This window comes from Gossypium hirsutum, chromosome D02 (assembly GCF_007990345.1).
Source record: "Gossypium hirsutum isolate 1008001.06 chromosome D02, Gossypium_hirsutum_v2.1, whole genome shotgun sequence".
Lineage (NCBI taxonomy): Eukaryota > Viridiplantae > Streptophyta > Magnoliopsida > Malvales > Malvaceae > Gossypium > Gossypium hirsutum.
The window spans coordinates 61858003-61871183 of NC_053438.1; the positions used below are offsets into that span (position 1 = coordinate 61858003).

Here is a 13181-nt window from a genome sequence, read left to right on the forward strand (position 1 = left end):
AAAATACAATAAATACACATACATACATATATATTGAATTAAAAACGTTAAATAGCTAATAGACTTACCTCGGACAGTATAAAATCGAAACTGGACGATTAGTTGATGACTTTAGCTTTTCCCCGATCCAACTCCGATTTCTCCGGTTCTTGATCTAAATATATTCAAAATGAGCTAGTTTAAATATTATCACATTCCATTTAGTTCAAAAACACATAAATGAGAAAATTACCATTTTGTGCCTAACATTTACACTTTTTTAATTTAGTCCCTATTGCATAAAACACAAAATACACAAAATTTGTCCACACTATACAAGGGCTGAATGTACCTAGTGCTCATACAAGTCCACAAATTTTATTTATTTCACATTTTAGTCCCTCAAAAATTTAATTTCATAATTTAGTCCTAATTACTCAATTTCACCAAAAATTTAAAGACAAAACATTTTAATCTTTCACATATATTTCATTTTTCATCATCAACTATCACAAAGCTCAAGCATTCATCAATGGAACATTTCAAAATCATCAACAATTCACAAAAGTAAGACATGGGTTTTGAAGTATTCAAAGCAACGGTCTCAAAAACATAAAAATTATAAAAAATCGAGCTAAAACGAGCCTTAAATTAAGCTTGAATATGGCCGAATCTATGCTTGTGTTTTTCTCTTCTTTCTTTTCTCTAGTTTTGGCTAAACATGGATGATAACAATTAAATTTTCACTTTGTTTTTAATGAACATATACTAGTATTTTATTTATTTACCTTATTAACCTTTATTAAATAATTTATATTTCATATAACATAAGGAAAAAGTTGTCCATAGCCAGCCACTATCATTTAAATGGCCAAATTACCATTTAAGACCCCCATTTTTAAAAGACAACAACAATTGAGTACTTTTAGATTTGACCCCTAAATTTTTATTTTACGTGATTAAGTCATTTTATCAAATTGAGCACTCAAACGATCAAATTTTCATACGAAATTTTCACACATATTAATTCACATACTGCAAATACTAAAAATAATATTAAAAAATTTTCCTGACTCGAATTTGTGGTCCCGAAACTACTTTGTCTGATTAGGGTCAAAATCGGGCTATTACAAAAATAAAACAAATAAAATTAATGGTCCTCATCATCAGGAATGTCGGTGTCATAAGTTATCGACGTTGAAGAGGAGACATGGAGATGCTGACAGATCTGCTGCAATGTCGCATCAATACTGTTGAACTTTTGAAAGCAGTGCTGCTCGAAGTGAGTGAACTGCTCGGAGGGGTCCTCTAATGCAGCAACAGAAGAAACAGGACGGTGACTCGAAGGCGAAGGATAAGGTGGATCGTCGTGATGGAAAGGGACATCATCAGTGAAGTCCTCGGGCTCTGAGGGTTAGAACGAGATAATCGGTACTGAGGAGGATCCATTCCATGAAGTCGCTCGATCATCCTCATATTGGTCATGCTCGATATTCCTTGTGGGGACATCCAGACGGTGAGTGTAAGTGTAGAGGACTACTTCGGTGTGTCAAGGAGACTGAAGTGTCGAAGGGGTCAAGTCATATAAGGTCCGAAACATATAGGACCCTTCCTGTTGTAGTCTGCCTGATGATGAAAGGCGAGAGCGATAAAGCAAGCTAGATAAAAAATATGCCCTGTGGCTATGCTTGAGTGAAAATAAGCATCGGTGGTACTGACAACTCTGGTGCTCTCTCTCCTACCGGTCGTAATGTGAGCTAAAAGGGCATGAATATACTGTAAAGCCGAAGGGAAAGAAGCCACATTCGAGCGATTCGCGTCATAAGGTGTCGTACTTGCCGTAAGGTCTATCCAACAAAAAGATGGCGAGTAGTGGATGTCCCATGTAAGCGGAGGAAGATCTTGACACTCATAAACTCTTCAGTGTATAGTGCCAAAGTAACACCAAACTTAGGGACACTCATATGTCGCGCCAGGCCATCGAGTCTGAAAGTGATGGTGCTCGACTCATCATGAATCGTCATCACATGCTGTAGAGTAAATGTAGAGCAGAACTCTAAAGTCAGCTCCATGTATATAGGCTCGATAATAGAGAAAAATTGGTCTCACGGGGCTATAGCAATAAAGGCTCGAACATAATTAGCTAACTAGACTTGCTCCAAAGCGGCCCAATTAATATAGTGGCCTAAATCGAGTGGCTGTAGCCGAAGTAGCTGATATTAGTCCTCTTGGGAACCCGTTAATAATCGGATATAGGAGTGGCGGGCCTTGGTGGAAGCGTTCGAGGAGGAGGTCGCGCCAAGTGTCTTCCGCTTTTTCGAAGCAGGGACAACGACCTTAGATTTGCTGCGTGTGTTTGTCATGGTGTTCCTACAAGAAAAATAGGATAATTTCTGCATTCAATGCAATAGTAGGGATTGGCACAATTAATTAAGTCACATAATCTCAAAGCAAGAGTCGAATCTAACGAAAATCCAAAATCACAATATCGAACACTTAGCTAAATACTAAAATAAATAGTAGAATAGAAGAAACGACAAAAATAGGACGAATAAAATAATAATAATAGACAATAAAATAAAACAATAAAATAATAAACTCATAGCAGTCATCAAACTAGGGAATAAGAATGAATAATAATGAATGAAAATGATAAAATACCAAAAACTAAAAAGAAAGAAAGAATATACTAATTGAAGGCACCAAGTACTACTATTATAACTAAAATAAACAGAGCTAGAATAAAAAGAATAATAGAAAAAAATAAAGAAATAAATGAATAAAAATATGAAACTGATATGAATAGATTTACTAATCAGACTAATAATGACTGAGAAATATAAATCAACAAAAGCAACATAATAAGACCAATTATCAAAACTATACGATAAAAAAGAAGCTACCTAAGACTAAAAATAATAAACAGAATAATAATAACACTAAAGGCAATAATAAAAATAAAATAAAATAGTAATAATGTTTAGAAGTAAAATAAATACAAAATCAAATTAAAGAAACAATAATAAATAATAAATAAATATGAATAAAATAAAATAAAATAAAAATAAAATAAATTAGGGCAAAGGGGAAATTGACAGTAATGGTGGTGGTACGCATGGCAGTCGACGGGCGTGGGTGGTCGGTCAATAGGGGTTGGACGCAGGTTGGAGAGGGATGCGAAAGGGACGGCTGTGGGGGTCGGGGTGTATGTGGAGGAAGAAAAGAGAAGGGGAAGAGGGTGTGGTTGAGTGAGAGGGGCGACAAGGGTATCGGTTTATGGCTTGTGCGGTGGGAGGGGACGATGGGAGAGAGCAGGAGAGGGGGCAAGGCTTGGGCTTGGTGAGTGACGTGACGAGGTGAGGTGAGGGAAAGAGGGAAGAGGCTAGGGTGCGAGGTTAGAGGAAAGGAGCGTGTGGGGTCGATGGGTGGGGGGTCAACGACGGTGGCCGGAGTGGTGAGGTAAGGTAGATCAGCGGTAAGGGATGGTGAGCGGCAGGTAGGGCTTCTTTTTCGGTAGGAAGAAGACAAACACAAGAAAAGAAAGGGGGCTAGGGGTTAAATAAATGACACGGTCGTGTAAGGGTCCATGTTGGGCCCCACGACCATGTCACACGTCCGTGTGGCACTTTACGAGCCCATGTACGATAAAAAATTTTAACCCAGTCTTCACACGGCCTCAGACACGCCCGTGTGTCCAGGCTATCTGTGATGTCCTTCGTTACTCCCATGCCCGTGTGGCTCGGCCGTGTCTATTGCCCGTGTAATTCTCTGACTTGAATTAAAATTAAAAAACAATTAGCTTTAGGGTTCACACCGCCTTGTCGCATGGCCCTGTGTGGTCTTCTTTGCTTCTCCCACACTTGTGAGAACTCCCACACGCCCGTGTGCGTTGCCTGTACAACTCTCTGACTTGATTTAAAATTGAAAAAACTAGCTCCAGGGTTCACACGGCCGTGTAGACTGAATTAGACCGTGTCTCCATCGAATTTTTGAAAAATAAAGTCCTAAGAGCCACATGGCCAAGGACACGCCCGTGTGTCCAAGCCGTGTGGGTCACAAGGCCATGTTGCCAAGCTGTGTAACTCACTGTCGAACCCCTTCTAGTGCACACGGCCTGGGACACGCCCGTGTGTCCAGGCCATATAGGTCAAAATCACTTTTTTTTTGAAAATTAATTAGTTTTAAAAATAACATGAAATAAAATTAAAAAGATTAGCAGTGTTAACACTCAGGTTGCCTGCCGAGAAATGCTTATTTAAATTCTAAGCTCGACTTACCTTGTGCCTAGGGTTACGAACGTTTGCGGAGTCGAAACTCCTCTCTATCTTTTCTAAAATTATCACCATTATAAAGTTTGTGTTGATGACCATTTACCTTGAATGTGCCATATGCCGAATGGGTTACCTCTATCGTATCGTAGGGAAAAACGGTTTGTACTATGAATGGGCCTGACCATATTGATTTTAGCTTTCCAGGAAACAACTTGAACTTTGAATTGTATAAAAGGACAAGATGCCCAATTGTGAATTGTTTGGGCTACTTCAAACGAGCATCGTGACATCGCTTTGTTGCTTCTTTATATAGTCTTGAGTTCTCGTAGGCATTCGCTCGCCACTCATCTAACTCGTTTAGCTGCATCAATCTCTTCTCACCTGTAATTTTGAGATCGTAGTTTAGAAATTTTATTGCCCAGAATGTTTTGTGCTCGAGTTCTAGCGGTAAATGACAACTCTTTCCATACACAAGTCTGTAAGGAAATGTTCCTATGGGTGTTTTATATGCAATCCTATAAGCCCATAAAGCGTCATCTACTTTTATTGCTCAATCCTGTAACCATAGAGGTAACCCATGGTGAGGGCACCTTCTTAATAAATCCTTGTATCTCTCCCATGCATCATATAAGGTTTCTAAGTTGATTCGAACGAAGGAAGAGATATCATTCCTCAACTTGGCTGTCTTAGCCGGTGGGAAGTACTTCAGTAGGAATTTCTCGGTCATTTGATCCCATGTAGTGATGGAACCTCATGGTAAAGGATTCAAACATTGTTTAGCTTTATTCCTCAACAGTAAAGGGAATAACCGGAGGTGAATGACGTCATCAGAAACGCCATTTATCTTGAAAGTACCACAAACTTCCAAAAAATTAGCCAAATGAGTATTTGGATCTTCGTCTTGCAAACCATCGAGCTGAACAAATTGTTGTATCATCTGAATAGTGTTCAGCTTCAGTTTGACATTATTCGCAACAATAGTGGGTCTCACAATACTCGATTCAGCCCCAGTTAGAGTGGGCTTGGCATAACCGTACATAGTACGAGAATCATGATCTGGATTTGCAACAACTGCATGAGGTAGTTGATTATTATGATTATCACCCATGTCCTCAGTAATAATAATGTCCTCTTGTGTCGACTTTGCCTTACTTCTCTACGGTTTCTGTGAGCAATACTTTCAATCTCACTATCAAATAACAATGGTCTCGACGGGTTTCTTGTAGTCATAAACTAAAGGAACCTGCCAGAAGCAAATAAAAGAAAGAATATAAAATAAAAATTAAACTAAAAAAAATTATAATAAAATAAAAAAGGCTAAATTAATAAAAATAAAGTGTTCCTAATATTTTAGTCCCTGGCAACTGTGCCAAAAACTTAATGGTCAGTAAACTAACTATAAACACGAAAAAGGCAAGCACACCTATCGAATAATAGTATAGCTATGGTGAGTAGGGAATATCGTATCCACGAGGACTAAAAGTATTAGTAATTGTCGTATTCATATTATCTAGTAGACAAATTGGGTGATGTGTTTTATTCTAAAATTACTAAACTAATTTATCTAAGAATGCAACAGTGAATGAAATAGGAAAATAATCGAAGATAACCAATGAGATAGACAATACCCATGAAGGAATCTACCTAGACTTTACCTATTATTATGAATCTAAATTAAACAATTTATTCACTTACTACTTGATCCGTAGAAATCCCAAAATTATGTTAATATCTCTTTCTAGAGTGAGAACAACTGACTCTAGGTTGATTAATTAAAATTTTTCTAATTTAAAACCCCTATTGTCGCATTAACTCGATCTATGAATTTTCCTATTAGATTTGGCTCTAATCCGATAGATTTATGTCATCTATTTCTAGGATTACATGAATCTCCACTCAATTATGTTGGATTTACTCTTAAACAAAGACTTTTGCTCCACTGAAATAAGCATATTAAATATGAATTAATATCCTGGAAATATTAAAACAAGAAATAAACATACATAATCAAGAACAAGAACAAAGTATTTATCGCGAAAAACATAAATTAAATAATAGGATTCATCATAGGTTTCCTCTCCCCTAGGTATCTAGGGGATTAGTTCATAATCCTGAATGAAAACATCTCAGAGTCAGAAAAACCACAAGACATAATCTTGATGGAGATTCGCTTCCGAGTTGGCTCCAATGGTGTTCTTCGAGTGTTTTCTTTGATCTTCTCTGATTTCCCCTTTAGGTATTCTTCTAATTGGTATTTATGGACTTTAGAATGCTCAGAAAGTCTAAAAAGTGGGTTTTTCTGCGTATTTAGGGAGTAGGGTGCGAAATCGACATGGGTTAGCACATGGGCGTGTGGCCAGCTTGTGTGGATCCTAAAAATGCTCTCCTAAGTATAGAAACATGAATTTAAAGGATTAAAAGCATCAAATTCACTAATTTTTGTAATTAATCATCCAAAAATATCCAAAAATGCATTAAGAATGGGATTAAAATATGTTACTTCTATAGCTTATCAGTAACAAAGTAAGAAAGAATAAACTCTATCGAATCAACAGTCTCGTGAACTCTAATTGAAGATTTTTCCTCTTATCCCCGTGCTACTCCTTTGCTAATGGCTCCTCAAGGTGGCTGGCCAAAAAATGATCTTATCAAGGTTTTGCTGGCTAAGAAAGAAAGGAAATATGGGATGCTATGCATGAAAATGAAGAGAGGAAATGAAAGAATGATAAATGAGTGATGAGGGATTGAGTAAAGGATGTGAGATATGTGAGATGGGAGTGGGTATTTATACTTGAGGTTGGTGGGAGATTTTACTAAACATAATGAAAAATATTTCCTCATTTAGTCCTTTACTTGGCCAACCACACATTGTGGAAAAGGGTGGACGATGGTTGCTTAATTCAAGCATGAAATCATGCTAGAATCAAAAAAGGGTTGGACGGTTTCAAGGGAAAACTTCATGGGCTCTCTTATGAGTTAATTTCAACTATAGGGACTTCCAATAAATATCCCAAAATTGATTTTTGGGCAGCCAATATGCTAGATCCGAATTGGGCTTGTCTTCCCCATGTTTGGACAGTTTTGTGACCCATTAAATAATCAAACTTGTCGACCATGTAACATCATTCTTAGCTGGGTCAAAGTAACATCTCCATGACCCAATTTTCATGGTTTTGCCGTCCAAGTAAGGTAGAATTGCTCATATCCATGCTAGAATTATAATAAGCTTCATATTATATCAACTTCATAGTCCTCCTGCATAATAAAATATAACACATTAATAAATAACATGAAATAATTTAATTTATGCACAAAATTAGTACAATAAAGCACATGTTTGCATTTTTTTTATAAATTCATCCCCATCATCAGAATATAAACAAAATTCAACTAATTAATTAACAAATACTTGGAATTAATATTATATTTAAGTTAAAAGGTGTTTTAAACTGCTAAAAACTGTATAAATTAGAGTTTACACACCCCCAAACTTAATCGATTGCTCATCTCGAGTAATGTTTCATGTAAGACACAACTTTTACTAAGGAAAATTTTGCAATAACTTTAAGCAGCATCAATATTTTCACATAACCATGTATCAAAAAATCATGCTCACAAACTCTTTTTATTGATAAGTCGCTTATATGCAAACATTATTTCAAAATTTTATTCTAAGTGCGAAAAGATGCTAGCATAAGTCATATAGTGCATGCGTTTCAAGATCATACATAACATTCACCATTCGATCAAAGTTTGCTTATCAATCAAACAAAGTAATAAAAAGTTTAATTATGGTCCTCATATGTTGAACTTAGCAATTCCTCTCCACTAATGTAGTTGGCATAAAAATCCAAATCAATAGGTCTTTTATAAGGTTGTAATGGGGCTAGGCTTAAGGTAGGGATAAAGAGAAGTGAATTTTTAGGTTTAGTAATCTTAACCCTAACTTTGCCTTGGATCTTTTCAAGGTATGTTCTTCCTACTAATGGGCTCTTTACCCCCTACACTTAATTTTGAAGCATATGCCTAATATTTCTCAATACTTTGAGTATTTATTTTTGCTCTCTTTGCTTGACTTTTAAATTGAGCTTTTTTTTTGAACATACGAATAACATGTACATATTTTTAAATTTTCCTCAATCTTTTCTTACTAAGACAAGTATAGTTAAGATAGGTTAAAAAATAGGATAAAATTTTAAAAAGATGGTAGTATGGCTTATGATGTAGGTAAATAACAATAAAATAGGCTTTAAGGCTCAAATTAAGGTTTCAAGGGTCAAATTCATATGGTAGGCTTGAAAGGTTCAAATGATCCAAAGAAAATGTGCCTAAATCATGTTTAGATTCGTATGCCTCTAAGGATTTGGCCTCAAGAAAGTTACAAAGTCAATTCTAAAGAATTAAACCCTCATACATGTCTATTTCAAAAGAAGTTTAATTTTCATGACAAAGGCTACATAAGACCTAAGAATTTACAAGCATTCCATAACTTAGGATATTATAAAAAAAACTTAGATAAAATTAGAAATCATACTTGCATTTGAGCTAACTTATGAACAAAAATTTTCTTTGAACATCATTTTATTTTAGCATACTCATGTGAAAGCATTGAAACGTGCTTTAAGATTCATGCTAATATTGCCTTACCCCCTTTAAAAAGAAGCAATGTTCTCATTGCATAAGTAAAGTAATGAATGAGAATTGAACACCAAGTAGGATAGCAAGAAAGAGAGGTGAGTCATGAAGATTGCTTAAGAACCAAGTCTTTCTCAACAATTCAATCCTAAACATGTTCATTCACATTACCACATTACTTTGCTTTTTTATTAGAGAAGAGACATTGAGCTTATTTTATTCATGTTTGCAATTTTTATTGTGCAAAAGCAAAATACTAACTATGAAAGAAATCTAAATGCCTAAAAATAAATAAATGCTAAGAAAAATAAATTTCTCCCCAATTTATTCGCGTTATCCTCCAAGTCAGTTTCCTTTTCTCTTCTTTATTGCACTTGATCCCAGAATCTCCTCTTGCCATGTTTCAAAGATATGATCTGGGAACTTAAGAAAAAATATGTTAGAGATATTCTTAAAAGTATTTCGTAAGGAAACATCGCTAATTTTTTCATATCTCCAGTAAGCTTGTTATTGGTTGTGCATAAATTTCCACATATCCATCATAGCTGAAAATTCTGATTTATTCATAGCATTTGACGAGGTGGGTATTTGAATAATCAACTCAAGATTACCACTTGGCTCAACTTGTTCAACAACATTTGGTTCCACCCTTGGCTCAAGGATGTTTGGTTCCTATTCAGTTTCTGCTTCTTTTGTGTCATTTATTAAGCCAGCTTCCAGTTCAGATTTGGTTGATGAATCATCAGATTCTGGTTCATTCTGTTCATTTGGCTCAACTTTGTTCAACGATTCAACATTCTCTACTAACCTTTCAAGGTCATGCCTTGTTATGCAACCTTGAACATAACAGTCCTTCAAGTTTGCCTTCAATCTTACTTGGGACCTTAAGCAAAGTGAAGTAATTAATGATGGGAAGTAGGCACTTCCTACCTTTTTTCAAGCACAATCCTAAATCTCTTTGAGAATAGTTCTCCCAACATTTATAGACCTTTATGTCATAATCACATATAACAAAAGCATTCGTTCCATCAAGATGATAGAATTATATGAGATAGGCATGAAGCTATATTGAATAAAGTAGAATCATACCTTAGCCATTGAATTTAAATATTCCCTTCAGAAAGAATGACTATCATACTTTCTAATAATCCATTGGGATCCCAGATTTCTAACCACATTAAGAACTTAATGAAGAAAATCCATATTGATATTTATCATCATGGCAGAGTACTCATCTTCTTCAACATTAGGTATTTTTAAAAATCATTAATGGACTTAGAAGTAAGAGTTATATTTTTTTATGAACAAAAACTTCATTAGCGTTTGGTGTGGTCAAGTTGGCATAGAACTCTCGCATTAAATCCTCATCAGGCATTGGTCGTGCATTACAGAATTGATTCAATTTCAAGCATTACAGAAATGACCATCTTGTCATTTCTCTCCAAATTGAAACCTTTTTTTGGCATCATGGATTGATTCTTGAAGATAGAATCAAATATTTCATTTGCTTTCTTATCTTGAATCATAATCGAATTTTTTGTAAAAGTCTTTGAGGATCTAGTTATTTTGCAAGACATGATATTTTTCTTGAAAAATAGGCAGAATTTCAGAAAAGGGAGAAAGAAATTGCCAAGGTGTTGTGGCAAAATAATTTTTGCGACGGCGATACAGTTGCTTCGACAAAAGACTCGCGGTGACAAAAAAAAGGACTTGTGGTAAAGAAAGGAAATTGAGGAGAGGATTTTGGGATTTGAGCCGATAGCTAAGAGAAGAAAATTAGGTTGAAGCTAATTATTTAGGTTTTGTGAATTTTATAAAGGTATGAAGGGGTTTATATAGTGATGGATTAGGGAAAAAATTTAGCAATAAGGAAATACTTGGGCGGCAAGCATGGAGGGAAATATATGTGGTGGCAAAATTAGGGTTTTGGGGAACCCTATGGATGACAATTGCATGGGTAAATTTCTCCTCTTCATTGTTCTCGGCCTCAACCCAAACTGCAATTATTTTGCTGTACTGAAAAATTAAACTTAACTTAAACAATAAACTAATTAGTACTTGAGCCAAATTGACACTCTTATTAAGCATAAAAAATAAATTAAAATTAAAATTAAAAATTAAAAGTTTCTTTTGTCTTACTTAGAAACTTTCTTCTTGGAAGATTACATTAAATTAATATCCCAAGAAAGGTTGGAGGGGTCACAAATGGTCCCGCTTAAATTCTAATCTCCTTAGACAAATTTAATTTAATGTATTAATTTAAGAAAATAACTTCAAAGTACGCCATTTATTAAAAAATATATATGAAAAATCAAGGGTTCATTAAATTAAATAAATCTTCAATTCTCTCAATTTCACCATCCCAATAGTGTTTGAGACGTTGACCATTACCTTTAAATATACCTCCATTGTTGTCATACAATTCTACAACTCCATATGGATAAACTCTATGAATGGTATAAGGTCCTTTCCATCGTGATTTCAGCTTTCCTGAAAATAACCTAAGCGTTGAATTAAACAACAACACTTTCTGACTTTTTTGAATTCACAAGGCTATATACGATTGTCATGCCATCTCTTAATCTGTTCTTTGTACATCTGGGCATTCTTGTATGAAAATAACCTCAACTCCTTAAGCTCATCAAGCTGTAACATTTTTCTCTCACCAGCGTACTTAAGATCCAAATTTAATTGTTTCAAATCCCAGTGAGCTTTATTTTCCAACTCAAGTGGAAAATGAAACGCCTTTCCCAAGACTAACCTATAAGGAGTCATCCCTAACAGAGTCTTAAAAGTAGTTTGATAGGCCTATAGATCATCATCAACCCTTCGAAACCAATCTTTTCTATTAGGTTGCACTACCTTTTCAAGGATTCCTCTGATCTCATAGTTTACCTATTCGAATTGCCCATTTGACTGTGGATGATAGGTAGTGGCAATCTTGTGTTCCACATCGTGCTTGTCAAGCAACCACTTAAGCCATATATTTACAAATTGAGATCCTTCATCGCTAATTATAGCTCTAGGAGTCCCAAACCGTGTAAATACATGCTTATGTAGGAATCGCATGACAACCTTAGCATCATTCGTTAGGTATGCCTCGGCTCCAACCCACTTGGATACATAATCCACAACTACTAAGATATACCTATTACTATAAGAAGAAGAAAATGGACCTAAAAAATCAATGCCTCATGCGTCAAATAATTCTACATCTAAAATGTTTGTCAAGGCATCTCATTCCTCCTTGATATGTTTCCGATCCTTTGACATCTATCACAATTTTTCACATATGCATATGCATCCTTAAACACTGTAGGCCAAAAGAATCGTACTTATAAAATCTTCACTCTAATGCAAGAACCACCAAAGTTTCCCCTCTTGGAGATGAATGACAGTGATACAAGATCTCATCAATTTCATTTCTAGCTACACACTTCCTGATTATGTTATCTGCATATTGTTTAGTAAAAAATGGATCCTCCTAAAAATAATACCTATTATCATGAAGGAATTTCTTCCTTTGTTTGTATGTCATTTATTGAGGTATTATTCCACATGCTAAATAATTCACACAATCAGCAAACCAAGGTATTTCATGAATTCGGCTTACCTCGAAGATATGTTCATCTGGAAAATTTTCATTGATTGGAAAAAGTGAATGAGTTACCTCATTTTGTTCCAACCTTTATAGATGATCGGCTACTTGATTTTCAACACCTTTTCTATCTTGGATCTCAAGGTGAAATTCTTGGAGTAGAAGTATCCATTGACTTTGCCTCAGTTTAACATCTCTCTTTGTGAGTAAGTATTTAATGGCTGTTTGGTCAGAAAAAAATAGTGACTTTTGAAACTATGAGATAAGAACGAAACTTGTCAAAAGAAAAAACTAATCAAAGAGTTCTTTTTCAATTACCGTATAATTGAGTTGGGATCCTGTCAAAGTTTTGCTTGCATAGTAGATCAGATGAAACACTTTGTTTCTTCTTTGACCCATTACAACTCCAACAGTGAAATCACTTGCGTCATACATCAACTCAAAATATGAGTTCCAATTAGGTGTAACAATTATTAGGGTTGAGATTAACTGATTTTTCAACTCTTCAAAAGCTTCTAAACATGCTTTGTTAAAATAAAAAATAGTATATTTCTCTAATAGCATACACAAAGGCTTAAAAAATTTTGAAAAATATTTTATAAACCTTTGGTAAAAATCGGCATGGCCTAAGAAACTTCAAAATCCTTTAACAGTGACTGATGGTGGTAATTTTTCAATTACATCCACCTTCGCTTTCT

The 13181-nt window shown here is 35.2% G+C and overlaps 1 non-coding gene across 1 annotated transcript; it reads left to right on the forward strand.

Annotated features, from left to right (window-relative positions):
* Nucleotides 1–4822: 4822 nt before the first annotated feature.
* LOC121214956 (small nucleolar RNA R71) lies at nt 4823–4929 on the forward strand. The gene has a single exon (XR_005910692.1). It is a non-coding gene; the product is annotated as a small nucleolar RNA R71 (small nucleolar RNA).
* Nucleotides 4930–13181: the final 8252 nt, after the last annotated feature.